Source organism: Cydia fagiglandana, chromosome 8, assembly GCF_963556715.1.
Source record: "Cydia fagiglandana chromosome 8, ilCydFagi1.1, whole genome shotgun sequence".
In the NCBI taxonomy this organism is placed as follows: Eukaryota; Metazoa; Arthropoda; class Insecta; order Lepidoptera; family Tortricidae; genus Cydia; species Cydia fagiglandana.
In genome coordinates, this window is record NC_085939.1 from 20,155,978 (window position 1) to 20,172,620 (window position 16,643).

The following is a 16,643-nucleotide window of genomic DNA, read 5'->3' on the forward strand; positions in this document are numbered from 1 at the left end:
CCGTAGTCACTTCCCTAATCAAAGATTTTTTTAATTCAAATCGCCATTTGTACGTAGATAATTGGTACACAAGTCCAAAATTACTCCAATATCTGCATGAAAACAAAATTTACGCCTGCGGTACCGTTAAGAAAAATAGGAAATTCATGCCAAATATGAATCAAAAACTAAAAAAAGGAGAAGTTACTGCACGCTATGCTCCACCTTTAACGGCAATGAAATGGAAAGACAAGAAAGACATTTATATGCTAACTACTATACATGATGACACAATGGGACCGTCAATGAAGGAAGACAGGGCAACTGGGTTGCCCGTAATGAAACCAAATGCAGTCCTAGATTATTCAAAAAATATGGGGAGCGTGGATACTGCAGATATGATGCTGTCTTCAATCCAATGCATCCGCAAGTGCGTGAAATGGTATAAAAAGCTGTTTCTTCACATTGTCGACATGCACCTACTAAATTCATTTTATTGTTTTAAAAAAGTAAAAAATGCACCTTCGACTCACTTTGCGGACTTCCAATTACAAGTAGTGCGACAAATTATAGAAGTATATAATTGCACCAACCAACGTATTGCTCGACCTCTTGGTCGATGCAACAATAATAACTTCCGCCAGAGCCGTCCTAATCCTCTTCGCGTACTTCCTGCTGATTCCGCCAAACATATGCCAAAAATGATTGACAAATTTCAAAGATGCAAACAATGCGCAAAAAGTAAAATACGCAAACAAACACGTTATATGTGTACAGTATGTTTAGTATACTTGTGTTCATCATGTTTTCAGCATTATCATAAATAAAGCTTAAAATCACCAAAAAAGTAACAACTTTCCAATGTCAATTTTGATTCACGTATTTTTTAGGATATTGTAATATTTATGTAAAGTGAATTATTATGCGCTATATTTTTACAAGACTATTTTTACTATTTTTAATTATGTATTGGTAAGTAAATGATCTCTAAGCAAATGTTTATAGAGTAAGACCAAGAAAAGTCTGCAACGATGATGATAGCATATTACGCAGTGCAGTGTTATTTATACGTCATAATTTCATAGAAGTTTGACGTTTCAAATAACACTTGCATTACGTGTGCTATCATAATCACTGATTTAAATGTTCACTACTTTGACTCATTATTATTCAGGACGATGGGACTTAATGGTGTAAAATTAAGTTTTAAATTTACCGCCGACTTTCGAGCTATCATAATCGTTGCAGACTTATCTTGGTCTAACTCTATTTTTTTAATAATTCTAATTAAGTTGATTATTTATTTGTTAATTGTTATTTAAGACTGATTCATGTAATCATGTTTAATATTATTATATTTTGGTTGAACATGAGATAAGTAATTTAAATAAATAGTTTATACTTATTATAATTATTGAAGTAGGTACATATACTTATAATTTTTGACTAAATGTTTCAAGGAAACATATTTAACGCTGTGCCATATTTACTTAGTGATATTTAGGACTGATTATTTGTTACATACAAATTAAGACTGATTTGGATATTGTTAATTGTTCAGTAGATTAATGTACTTATACTAAATGTTGATTATGATGAAAGATTTTAATTTTTTGTATTAGGTAGTTTAATATTTTATTAATTAATAACTGAATACATATTATGGTTTTTCACTCATTGACAATTCAACCCACGTGTAATTTTCCCTATCGATACACGATGCGCGGCTCTAACGTTACGCCTATAAAGTTTACGTACCGAGAAGCGCTTACGCCGTTGACCTAGAGACTATTATTACTTAATCCGCGCGGAAACAGTCCTTGTCGGTCTGCACTGCGGACAGTCCATGCGCGCCGTTGTCTTGTATACAAGACTTTTCGTATAGCCTAGTGCGGCGATATTACGTCAAGAATCGATATTGTTTAGTGGTTGTTTTTAATGATAAAGACCTTTATTTTTAACATTGTCGTGTGTAAAAAATATGTATATTTTTGGGAATTTATAAATATATTAAAGTTTGTTAAGAACAAAGCCAAATTAAGAAGATTTTTACCATAAATTGTAAATATCGATATCACTATTTGCAATCCCTAAACTTTTTATTAGTTGTTTACTTAAAATTTGCTCTGGCGTGTGAGTGAGCGTCTTTGCGGACTAGGTCCGGCGGCCAAAAGGCTAGTAGCATTTCGTATCTGTATGGGTAGCAGTTGAAACTTAACCTAACCTACTTTTCTAGTACCATTTCGTTTCTGTAAGGGTCGCAGTGCTAACCTAACCTAACCCACTTAACTGATAGCAATTTAACTTACTTTTCTAGCAGCATAACGAAATGCTACTAGAAAAGTAGATTAGGTTCAGGTATGCGGTGCGGGCTACGGGGGGTTGAGCGAGAGGGGCTAGTAATTTTGGCATCAGTTTACTTTATTTGGTAATATGTATAAATTTTTTGGTAATCATAGTGGTTTATTTAGGTGAAAATATCGCATTAATTTGGTCTTCAAGATTTGGTGATCATTAATGATTTTTGGTGATCATTCAATATATTTGGTATTTGAATACAATTTGAAGTGCAGTCGTAATTAAAATGGTGGTACTTTTGTATTTTTAGGGCTTATTTTTTTGGTGTTCAGTATTTTTTTTTGGTAAGCATGATTTTTTTATTTAGGGTACCAAAGTATTTTTTGGTGGTCATTATATTTGTAGCCATAATAAAGTCACGATCCTCAGTAGGGCTACCGCCAATACCAAAAATCGTCAATTGCGGGGATTTTTCTCTGTCACTCTAATTACGCCTTCATTGGAGTAAAAGAGAAAGATCCCCGCCATTTGCGAATTTCGGTTTTCGCGGTAGCGGCCCAGCATTGAAGGAACGACTGAAGAAGAAGAAGAGCAGATACCTAACTAAACAAATAGTCAAATAAAATTCGGCCTTCTGGGTATTATTGAGCGCGAAAACATTTCACATTAAGCGCAAAAAAATGGGAAGTGAAAGCCAAATGACAAAGTAAATGTCCACGGGCATTAGTCCGACGCACAGATCACTTATATTAGATGAAGCATATAGGTATCTACCCCTACAAATGCGTCAGTTCTCTCACAGCCTGGCATCAAAACAAACTTCGAGGGCCACACCGAAATTGAGATTGATAGCGGATGGCGCTGGAGCTAATATACGGCGTTGCATGAACAAAAGATTTCCTTTGGCAGGATTGGTCCTTAGGACCCAGGGATGGATATATAGGTAATTGGTAAAAATCACGATGACATTTCCTTGATAAAAAAAAGTAGGTAGATCGATACCAATGGAAACAAATTGCAGGAACTGCCAAACCAAAGTCTAGTCTGTCAGAGATGAAATTTACTTGTAAAAAACCCTAAAAGGTGATGACCTTGACTGTTGGCAAAGACTTCATAATGCAGAGTCTAGAAGGTTGTCTATGGTGTGACGCATAAAGAGAGATTAAACAGAACAGATGGGACTTTTCTTTTCTTTGTTGCATAATGATGCTGTCATTGGATATTTTGGCAAAAATATGTTAAAAATATATTTTTAAATGTTTTGTTGGTAAAGATGGACATTCCTTTTCATATTCCAGAACGGTGACAAATAAGTGCACGCCCTGTCTGGTGTAAAGCTGTTTACACAAATTACTAAGGGTGCAACATGCGCGTTAAACATTGCATGTCCTAAGGCCCTTTATACATTGACCTTCTCTCCTGTATTGAACATTGAGTTATTATTACTATAGCGAAGTCATACCAAACAATGAAATTGTTGCAATCGCAACCTGTACCACGCGACCAAAACGTCGTAAGCGCCGTAAAATTCATGGCGCTTACGCGTTTAGGTCGCGAGACTCACGCTCCGCTTCTGGTGTGATGTCAAAACGATACATCAACACATAGAGCAAAATACTGGTTCCCTGTGCCCTTTCTACACGTTAGTAATAATCCCACCAAAAATATAAATGTAAATACAATCAAAATAGTACATTTCGATGCTAGTGCGGAAGGTATGTCATTACTTCACGAGTACCGAGATATCTTGCCACGAGCCGCAGGCGAGTGGCAAGACTCGGGACGAGTGAAGAATGACATTTCCGCACGTGTATCGAACGACGTTTTTTAATACAGTTGCGAAAAAATAAGAAAAACATTGTTAATCGTACACTAAACAAAAGTGGTAACAGTGACAGCTCGGTTAGACGTCGTCTTTAAGTATATTATATCTATGGGCGTTTGGCAGCTATTCCGTTCCATTCAGTCAACTTATTAAGAACGGATATATCTGATGGCGACTGTACCATTTAGGAGCATTCCCTAGTATTTAGGCTAAATTGTACGTCATTGGGTCGATCCTAAAAGCCACAGTCAACAGTCTAATGACTCGGATCGAGTTACTGAGTTGGCTCGATCGAGTCTATTCTGAACGCTTACAGAAAACGAGTCTCGAGGTTGTACTGCAGTCATTTATGAGGGAGCTAACGTCAAATAGGGGAGGGTGGGGTAGTTTCATCTCTACAGTATGTGTCTGACCATGGGGCTTTAAATCCAGGGCTTGATTTTACTCGCTAAACTGAGCTGTAACCCTAGTGTAAATTACATTTGATAACGTGACGTACACGTTTACGTTAAGTGTCATTTTGAATGGGATGTTTCCAAAACGACCCGCTTGGCGCGCTGTTCAAAATCCCATACAAAAATATACATAACGCAAACAAGAACCCTGGTCACGCTATCGAATGAAATTTACATTAGGAATTAGGGGAGACCGAGGTGAGTTGTGACAGAGGAGAGTTGTGACATCGTCGATTTTTTGGAATCTATCAACAAGAAACTAGGTCGCAACAGTGTGCGATTGTTAGCTCGTAACTTGAACTAACTGAACTTTGTATTTTGTATACTATTGTTTTGTGGGATAAAATATAAACTTGTTAAAGCCCTTGCCAAGGTTTTCCCAAAGATAATATATGTACATATAACCATTGATCTATCTAGACACGCGGCAGCGTGTCAAGCCAAGTTCAAGCAAAGGAACTGGCTAACCGAACAACAATTACTGTTATTAAAAAAAATGTGAGATCTTAAAGTAGGTTAGATTTGACTTGGCCAGTTTTCATATCATATTACGCGCGCTATTTAATTCTTTATTGAATCAATATAAATGTTGTATAAAAACTTATGAACTAAAATTATACTAAATTAATAGAAATAAAACCTAAACTACAATAAAAAATCGCCCCTCGGCAGGGTACCGTAGACGCTGGCAGCATTACCTCGCTGAATTGCAATGCTTATGCGTTGTGCGAGGAAGCTGCCAGCCCTACGGTCCCCAGTTACATCCACCAGCCTCTTTGCTAATGCGCCGAAAAATTTCAGAGCACCGGGACCCCACGGGCCGAGTGTTTCTACACCAAAAGGGGTAAAACTATATTCTTGCCCGATGCGGCTGTACTTATTCCTTTTGTTTCGCTCAGCCGCATCTGCAGCTGCACCCGGCGAGACGGAGGTGCCATGAAGATGGGACGGGGCCAGTGTATCGACGCATGTAGCGTCCCACACCAACACCCGCCCCATCTCCCATGGAATCAGCGTCATGCCATCCGGCCTCTTACCATCGTCCCTGAGGACGCCGGATGGCTCCAGCAAAGCCGGCACGTTAGCGCTAGCGAGCGCGCGTCGCAAGATGTCGTTGAGGGACGAGTGCCTAGAAAAACGCCCAGCACTTTTTTGGCACGAGAGTCCGTGGTGGCCGCGAACGTCGACATCAGCACCACAAGGGCACCGATGAGGGGCGCAAACACGGACACCCAACCGCAAACAGGTTGCCACGCGCATGGTGTTGGGTTCCAAAAAGGTACCGGTGTGCACCGAAGGAAAAGCGTGCAACCAGGCCCCGGCCTCTTTGGTCCCCACCGCCAAGAGTCCGGCGTGTTTTCATTACATCAGTCATTTTATAAAGTTATTCAACATATACAGGGCGTCCCACGGCGATGCCACATGGAGGGAAAGTACCTTAAATATCATAGATAGCATATTTTGCTGAAAGAAGACTTCATTTTATTTTTAAAACTTAGTAAAGTTGCATTCATACTTTTTTAATTTTTTTTGAAAAAAAATGTATGGAAAAAAAATATCGCGTCATTGGAGGAAAAGTACCTTAATTATTGTAAATGAACATCTTACTGAAAGAAGACATTATTTTGATTTAAAAAAACAAGTTGAATTGCATTTTAAATAATTTCATGGTTAAACCGGGAATCGAACCCGCTACACGAGAAAAAAAATGCCATGAATTTTACGGCGCTTACGACGTTTTGGTCGCGAGACTCACGCTCCGCTTCTGGTGTGATGTCAAAACGATACATCAACACATAGAGCAAAATACTGGTTCCCTGTGCCCTTTCTACACGTTAGTAATAATCCCACCAAAAATATAAATGTAAATACAATCAAAATAGTACATTTCGATGCTAGTGCGGAAGGTATGTCATTACTTCACGAGTACCGAGATATCTTGCCACGAGCCGCAGGCGAGTGGCAAGACTCGGGACGAGTGAAGAATGACATTTCCGCACGTGTATCGAACGACGTTTTTTAATACAGTTGCGAAAAAATAAGAAAAACATTGTTAATCGTACACTAAACAAAAGTGGTAACAGTGACAGCTCGGTTAGACGTCGTCTTTAAGTATATTATATCTATGGGCGTTTGGCAGCTATTCCGTTCCATTCATTCAACTTATTAAGAACGGAATTTTCAATATTGAATATTAAAAAATAAACGTGTTATAATGATGAAGAGGTAAGTAATTAAATATGAAATATGTAATATTTTTCGTATTCTTACATTAACGGTAGGTTTTTATGCTGATTACGACGTTTAAAGGAAACTAATATTAACACTCATCAATAAGTAGTCGTGAATTGGAACAAGTATAAATTTAAAAAAAATTGGAAAAGTAAAAAGCACTAGTACGAGATAACCAACTTTCCGCACGCTAAACAGCTACGTAAAGTAGCACTTTTTGAGCAACTGTATTAAAAAAAGAATTTTCAAAATCGGTCCACTAATGACGGAGATATGGAGTAACAAACATAAAAAAAAAACAAAAACATACAATCGAATTGATAACCTCCTTCTTTGAGATTTGGAAGTCGGTTAAAAAAGGAGAGCCAAGTTCAATACAAAAATTATGCTTGGCTGTGGGCGAGATCTAAATGAGTGCCAAGTTCTATGCAAAATCCAAATATGTATTTATAGGAACAAAATAACATTATGAACAAGTATTAAACTCTATTTCTTTGCTTTATTGGATACCTATAACAATTGCTGTTATTTAAAAAATTGTGAGATTTTAAGGTAGGTTAGATTTGACTTGGCCAGATTTTATCAGAATTAAAATATATACAGGGCGTCCCACGGCGATGCCACATGGAGGGAAAGTACCTTAAATATCATAGATAGCATATTTTGCTGAAAGAAGACTTCATTTTATTTTTAAAACTTAGTAAAGTTGCATTCATACTTTTTTAATTTTTTTCGAAAAAAAATGTATGGAAAAAAATTATCGCGTCATTGGAGGAAAAGTACCTTAATTATTGTAAATGAACATCTTACTGAAAGAAGACATTATTTCGATTTAAAAAAACAAGTTGAATTGCATTTTAAATAATTTCATGGTTAAACCGGGAATCGAACCCGCTACACGAGAAAAAAAAATACCTTGTAGCTTTGTCATACCGATCGAAAGGCTTCAATGTGAGAATTATTTTTTTGGTACAAGGTATTTTTTTTTCTCGTGTAGCGGGTTCGATTCCCGGTTTAACCATGAAATTATTTAAAATGCAATTCAACTTGTTTTTCTAAATCGAAATAATGTCTTCTTTCAGTAAGATGTTCATTTACAATAATTAAGGTACTTTTCCTCCAATGACGCGATATTTTTTTTCCATACATTTTTTTTCAAAAAAAATTAAAAAAAGTATGAATGCAACTTTACTAAGTTTTAAAAATAAAATGAAGTCTTCTTTCAGCAAAATATGCTATCTATGATATTTAAGGTACTTTCCCTCCATGTGGCATCGCCGTGGGACGCCCTGTATATGTTGAATAACTTTATAAAATGACTGATGTAATGAAAACTGGCCAAGTCAAATCTAACCTACTTTAAGATCTCACATTTTTTTTAATAACAGTAATTGTTGTTCGGTTAGCCAGTTCCTTTGCTTGAACTTGGCTTGACACGCTGCCGCGTGTCTAGATAGATCAATGGTTATATGTACATATATTATCTTTGGGAAAACCTTGGCAAGGGCTTTAACAAGTTTATATTTTATCCCACAAAACAATAGTATACAAAATACAAAGTTCAGTTAGTTCAAGTTACGAGCTAACAATCGCACACTGTTGCGACCTAGTTTCTTGTTGATAGATTCCAAAAAATCGACGATGTCACAACTCTCCTCTGTCACAACTCACCTCGGTCTCCCCTAATTCCTAATGTAAATTTCATTCGATAGCGTGACCAGGGTTCTTGTTTGCGTTATGTATATTTTTGTATGGGATTTTGAACAGCGCGCCAAGCGGGTCGTTTTGGAAACATCCCATTCAAAATGACACTTAACGTAAACGTGTACGTCACGTTATCAAATGTAATTTACACTAGGGTTACAGCTCAGTTTAGCGAGTAAAATCAAGCCCTGGATTTAAAGCCCCATGGTCAGACACATACTGTAGAGATGAAACTACCCCACCCTCCCCTATTTGACGTTAGCTCCCTCATAAATGACTGCAGTACAACCTCGAGACTCGTTTTCTGTAAGCGTTCAGAATAGACTCGATCGAGCCAACTCAGTAACTCGATCCGAGTCATTAGACTGTTGACTGTGGCTTTTAGGATCGACCCAATGACGTACAATTTAGCCTAAATACTAGGGAATGCTCCTAAATGGTACAGTCGCCATCAGATATATCGGAGCGGCCGAGGTGCTCACAAACATCTGAACACGCCTGAAGGAATGAGGGACGCTGCTGCCCGTCCACCGGTGGTCTTGAACGTGGTTTAACCGACATACCCGGGTCCCGGGTCGGAGTTTGGAATAGTACCTAAGGCTAATGACGAATAATTTATCTTGTGATGGTTGCCGGCTCATCCATATAGCTCTAATGGTAATACACTCGAGTTCACAGCTTGAATTTGCTACTTTCACTGAGAGAAAAGTACAACAAATACACACTTAGAATTACAAAAATAAACTTAATCCGGGGACAAGGACAGTTAACTAATAGGAACAAATTGACTTTTGCAATTTCTATTAGTTCTTGCAATTTCTATTATCTGTTCGTTGAAATTATATTTGGGATTACTGAGCTGTTTGTAGAAATAAATAAACTTTACAGAAATAGTGAAACGTCCATAATTATTACTAAAACTTCATTTTTTCCCCCAGTACAGAACTGTTTTTTAATTCCTGGTGATGATTTTTCTCTCAGTGTTCCTACTAGTCAAATCAGCTTCCTTTTTAGAACTGTCAAAACGATTTGCTAATATGGAATTTATATGAAAACGTGTCTAGTGACGTCACAGGCAACTCACCTACTTTTTATACTTCCAACGGATTTATTAAAATATAAATTATGTTTAACCTTTTGGACGCCAATGACCAATATATCCGCACCGCAGGTCCAACGCCAAAGACGCATTAATCGGTCACAGACCACAGAGCATCATAGACTTACGTGCATATGCATAAAGTTTAATTTCAGTTTTGACACATCAGTGACGTGGCGTCCGAGTGACTGCTTTTATAAACTGAAATAAAATACTTTCAAATACTTCATTGGACTGCTTTTATGTTTGATACGGCGCGGCGTCGAAAAGGTTAAAAATAACTGCTATCTATGTTTTTAGGGTTCCTTACCCAAAGGGTAAAACGGGACCCTATTACTAAGACTTCGCTGTCCGTCTGTCCGTCCGTCCGTCCGTCCGTCCGTCCGTCTGTCACCAGGCTGTATCTCACGAACCGTGATAGCTAGACAGTTGAAATTTTTACAGATGATGTATTTCTGTTGCCGCTATAACAACAAATACTAAAAACAGAATAAAATAAAGATTTTAATGGGGCTCCCATACAACAAACGTGATTTTTGACCAAAGTTAAGCAACGTCGGGAGTGGTCAGTACTTGGATGGGTGACCGTTTTTTTTTTTGCTTTTTTTTTTACATCATGGTACGGAACCCTTCGCGCGCGAGTCCGACTCGCACTTGCCCGGTTTTTTCTAATAATTATCTGGTGCTTTATTTCGTGCACGGTGTGCAATAATTTAATTGAAGTATAGGAAGGTACCCAATTTTATTGCAATTAGGGTCATTGAGATAGTGTATTTAGGCATTTCGTGCCCTCGGGAAGTGCCCAACACGCCAGCCTAACAATAAAGTCGCGTCAAGATCATTTTGAACACCTGGCCCGCTTAGCAACTTCTGCTGCTGACTGTACATATCTCCCTACACTAGTAAGGGGTTGTGCACAAATCACGCGAGGTGTTTTCGGCTACTTTTTGACCCCCCCTTGCCCTTGGTGATATTTGGTGAGGTTTTTGGCTACCCCCCTCCCCCCACACAACCTCACGTGTATATTTTTGTTTTTTGTTATTCGACTTAATATTAAGATAAATAGTGTTGTATGTAGAAAATCTTGTTTATTTTTCCATTTTCGTTAAATAGACTCGCTATTTTGAAGTGTAGGGTGAAGATTTATGTTTAACGAAACCGAGAAAAAATATCTACTCATGAGGTAGGTTTTTTTCTTAGTTTCGTTCACTGTAGAAAAATACACGTGAGGTTTCCTTATACCCCCCCCTGTACCAACGTGATCTATCGTGATTTTTTCGTGAACACGAACCTCGCGTGATTTGTGCACAAGCTAAGCAAAATTGTAGCAGTTAGTAAAGTCGTCAAATTGGCTGGAACCCGTCAAAGCTAAGATGTGTAATGTGTAAGATGTGTAATGTGTAAATATGTCGGCTGCAGCGAGCTAATAAACGTGTAGCCTCATGTCACAGACCACCTGTCCACTAGACACCGCATATCGTCAGGTCACAACCAAAGGTCACTCATTGCAAATTGGTCGGAACCCGTCAAAGCTAAGATGTGTAAATATGTCGGCTGCAGTGAGCTAATAAACGTGTAAGCCGCATGCCACAGACCACCTGTCCGCTAGACACCGAATATCGTCAGGTCACAACCAAAGGTCACTCGTTGCAAATTGGTTGGAACCCGTCAAAGCTAAGATGTGTAAATATGTCGGCTGCAGTGAGCTAATAAACGTGTAAGCCGCATGCCACAGACCACCTGTCCGCTAGACACCGAATATCGTCAGGTCACAACCAAAGGTCACTCGTTGCAAATTGGTTGGAACCCGTCAAAGCTAAGATGTGTAAATATGTCGGCTGCGGCGAGCTAATAAACGTGTAAGCCGCATGCCACAGACCACCTGTCCGCTAGACACCGCATATCGTCAGGTCACAACCAAAGGTCACTCATTGCAAATTGACTGGAATCCGTCAAAGCTAAGATGTGTAAATATGTCGGCTGCGGCGAGCTAATAAACGTGTAAGCCGCATGCCACAGACCACCTGTCCGCTAGACACCGCATATCGTCAGGTCACAACCAAAGGTCACTCATTGCAAATTGACTGGAACCCGTCAAAGCTAAGATGTGTAAATATGTCGGCTGCAGCGAGCTAATAAACGTGGAAGCCGCATGCCACAGACCACCTGTCCGCTAGATACCGCATATCGTCAGGTGACAACCAAAAGTCACTCATTGCAAATTGGTTGGAACCCGTCAAAGCTAAGATGTGTAAATATGTCAGCTGCAGCGAGCTAATAAACGTGTAAGCCGCATGCCACAGACCACCTGTCCGCTAGACACCGCATATCGTCAGGTCACAAGCAAAGGTCACTCATTGCAAATTGGCTGGAACCCGTCAAAGCTAAGATGTGTAAATATGTCTGCTGCAGCGAGCTAATAAACGTGTAAGCCGCATGCCACAGACCACCTGTCCGCTAGATACCGCATATCGTGAGGTGACAACTGACAACCAAAAGTCACCAATTGCAAATTGTCTGGAACCCGTCAAAGGTGAGTTGAAAATAATTATGTTAGCTGCAGCAAGCTAATAAGCGGTTTGCCAACCACCTGCCCACTAGATGATGCAGTCGTCAGGTAACAATCAAAAGTCACTAATTGCTGAAATACTTAAATATAATACAACGTTGTCTTACTAGTACGTGTCTATAAGACTCAGTAGTGGTAGAAATAAGTGAGTTTTGTTAGTCACCTGACAACATTATCTATGAAGAACGATCCAATAGTATTGTAACTTGATCATTTTAAAATGTATGAATGTAAGGTATTATTTTAAAAATCCAGGCGCCAAAAACCGATTTTTTTTTTTTATTTCACGCCTTCATCTACATACATACTATAATGTAAAATGTATGGAGTCGAATTTCCATGGTTTCTCCTTAAATTGGCTGAAATGTGTAATTATGTTAGCGACTGCAGCGAGCTAGTAAGTGCCTAAGCCGCATGTCACAGATCACTTGCCCATTAGAAGGCGCATTATGATTCGGCTACGAAAAAATGCCCAAAAAGTGTTTGTATGATACTTATAAAAAAACGCATTTAACCGATTTGCAAGACCGAAGTGATCCCACAAGAGCTTCGCGAACAGTTTTGCGCGGAGTTCTACAAATACAAAATGGAGCCGAGATATTGCCTTGGTCGACTGGTCGTTGGTAGTAGGTAAATCATGTGACCATTGGGCTGCCCCGCGCTGCTACCTCACTCCGCTGTTACGTTACCTGCCTCTCTATTGACCGTGAGTCCTTATTATGTACTTTAATGCGGGATCTATGCACGGTAGTCTATTAAGCTCATTCCGCTAAGCCCTAGTACCGGGAACAAATATCAAATATCAAATATCAAATATCAAATATCAACATTTATTCAGCAAATAGGCCACAAGGGCACTTTTACACGTCAACATTGAATTTACATAAAAGCAAAAATAATAACATCAACAATTTTATAAAATAAAACTAACAATTCAATCTAACGTATTACAATTACTAAGAGATGTATATGGTCTCTTAATGTCGAATTACATACAAAATACAGATAAAAAAACACACACAAAAAATCTATAATATTTAGAGGTGTAAATGTCTCTAGGTGTCAGAACTATAAGATTATATAGTTTATCAAGTTATCCTTAGAGATGTATAGGGTCTCCAAGAGTCAATATCCTGTATAATTAATACATTCATTAAAAGAAAAGAAACATACGAGAACAGAATGAGGCGTCTCACTGTAATTAATTAATAAAAGTTACTAAGTATAATAGCTCGTGTTAGCTTAACAGACCAGTCTCCACAAACAGCACCCGTTCACGAGTATGACGCGTATCTCAGCCATCGCCTCCCTCAACCTTCATTCGGGAAAGTGGCGACCCGATCAACAACGCCACCGTAAGCAAAGACTTTTAAGCGAGCATGACATGTTCAAGCTACCGGCCTATATTAATATTAAAATAGTAATAACATGTAGCTGTAAGACACGGCATTTTGTGCTCATATGTTACATAAAAAGACAGTAATATAGCTTCACATAATTACTAGCCTAAGTTGACTTAGAGATGTAAAGGTCTCTAAGTGTCAGAAACATTAAAAATATAGGTAAGTATGTACAATCAAAAATAAAAATCAAATAAATAAATATGTACTTAGAGATGTATAAGGTCTCCAAGTGTCCAAAACTAAAATTAAATTAAACAATATAATCAAGCGAGAACATCATTGTCTCATGTGTCAATTCTACTGGACACTAGCATATTTAATTCAGTGTAAAAAAAAAAACAATATTTATTTAATTCTTATTATACTAATGAAACCAATCAAGCTACCGGCTTAAAAGCATCTCTATCGTTTATAAAATCATTTACAGTGTAGTACGCCTTACATAACAAGGAGTGCTTAATGTGCGACTTAAATTTGTGAAGTGGTAAATTCACTACATCAGTGGGGACTTTGTTATAAAAACGTGTACAGTTCCCGACGAAAGACGTACTAACCTTACGGAGGCGGTGGGCGGGCACGGCAAGTTTATGTTTGTTTCTAGTGTTATAGTTATGGATATCACTGTTAACCTTGAATTCGTGGATGTTTTTCCGAACATACATAATATTCTCTAGTATGTATTGAGATGCAACGGTAAGAATGTTAACTTCTTTGAATTTCTCTCTTAGGGATACTCGAGCGCCCAGTCCATAGATGGAACGTACAGCTCGTTTTTGCAGCACAAATATTGTCTGAATATCTGCCGCTTTTCCCCACAACAGAATTCCATAAGACATAACACTATGGAAGTAACTATAGTATACCAGCCTGGCCGTCTCTACGTTTGTCAGCTGTTTGATTCTCCTCACTGCATAGGCTGCTGAACTAAGTTTTCCGGCTAGAGTGCCTATATGTGCATGCCATTGCAGTTTGGAGTCTAAAGTGACTCCCAGGAAAACAGTTCGGTCCTCAAATTCCAGCGTATCACCTTTTATTTTAATCTTGCCGTTATTTACCTGCTTGACGTTAGGTAGCGTAAACTTGATGCATTTGGTTTTCTTGGCGTTCAAAAGCAAATTGTTTGCCGTAAACCAGTTTACAATGGTAGATAGCGCGTCATTAATGCTCTCGAAGCTATTTTCCTTTCTGTCCACTTTAAATATAAGGGAAGTGTCATCTGCAAATAACACTATATCATGTCTATCTTGCACAACTTTTGGTAAGTCATTAATGTATACCAAAAACAGGAAGGGACCAAGAATTGAACCTTGAGGCACTCCGAGGGCTACCGGGGACCCCGCCGATTGAGTTCCATTAATAACTACTCGCTGAGTTCTATCCGAAAGGTACGATGAGACCAGGTCAAGGGCACTAGCTTTTATCCCATAGCGGCTTAATTTTCTCTTTAAATTTTCGTGATCAACGCAATCAAATGCCTTTGACAGATCACAGAAAATTCCAACAGCATCTTGAGCTTTTTCCCAAGCATCAAAGATGTGTTTTAGAAGTACCGCACCGGCGTCAGTAGTTGATCGACCTTTGGTGAAACCAAATTGATTGCTATCAAGCAGTTTGTTTCTGTTGAAATGTGACAATAGTTGATTCAGAATAAGTTTCTCGAACACTTTGCTTAATGCCGGTAGTATTGAAATCGGTCTAAAGTTCGTGGGATCTGTTCTCGTTCCTGATTTAAACAGAGGGATAATTTTGCTATGTTTCATAATATCTGGAAAAATTCCAGCATCAATGCATCTGTTGAAAATCTCAGCTAAGTATGGTGTAATTGACTCAATGATGGAATCTAATACTTTGACAGACAGGCCCCAAAGATCTTCTGTTTTCTTTAAATTTAAAGACCTAAAAGTCTTAAGAACTATATTCGATGAGACATACGAAAATTTGAAGATTTCTGTACATTCTGCCACATTTGTCTTCAAAATTTCTTCAGCGACGTCTGGCGATGAATTAAGGGATCTTGTTGTTTCTACCGGGATATTCGAGAAAAACCGCTCAAAATGATCTGCTACTTCACGGTCGGAACTTACTAAAGTGTCAGCAATTCGTAGGTTGTAGTGCGGATCCTTCAGTTTACGTTTTCCAGTTTCATTACTGATAACTTGCCATACAGTTTTGACTTTATCGCTGGAATTTAGGATCTTTTTCGACAAATAATCGGCTTTAGCGGCGACACACAACATTTCAAAACAGACCATGCACTTTAAAAACGGTTTCTAAAATAGACTAAAAATATAATGTGCGGTTTCATAGGAATTGAGATGGTTACAGGTTCTCAACCAAGCGCCACTTTTGCACCATCCCACTAACCCGGGGTTAACTTGTTAAACCTGGATTTTTTTGATTTATTTGGGGCATCAACAGCAATACAAAAAGTACATAATATATAGCACACTGAACAGAAAACAAAGCCAATAACAGATGTCTTTAAAAATAGCTTAGTTACCGTGATTATACCAGTAAATTGGACACTGGGTTAATGGTTTAACCGGTTAAACCTGGAGTTATCATAGTTACCAGTAAAATTTGATACTGTGGATGGTACAAGTGGCTTTAAGCGTTTCACCAGAAACTACGTACCTCCTCTAAAAGAAACTCGAGTTGGTATTTCCGGGCTTGCTTGCTTCAAACCGATTAGAAAAGAGCGTACTTCCCATCTTAAAGGCCGGCAATACATTTCTATCCTGGTGTTTCAGATCAGATCTGAGAGATTCTCCTCATTGTTATAAAAAAATGGCTAACCATCAGAATCGTTGTTTGCTTCCTATAACATAAAAAATCATCCTAACACTAATTAATATTAATTACATTAATCATCATTATCATCATATCAACCAGAGAATGTCCACTGCTGGTCATAGGCCTCCCCCAAAGAGTGCCACAATGACCGGTATTGCGCCACCCTCATTCAGCGGACTCCCGCGACCTTTACCAGGTCATCAGTCCACCTTGTGGGGGGTCTACCCACGCTGCGCCTTCCGGTACATGGTCGCCACTCAAGAACCTTTCCACCCCGATGGCCATC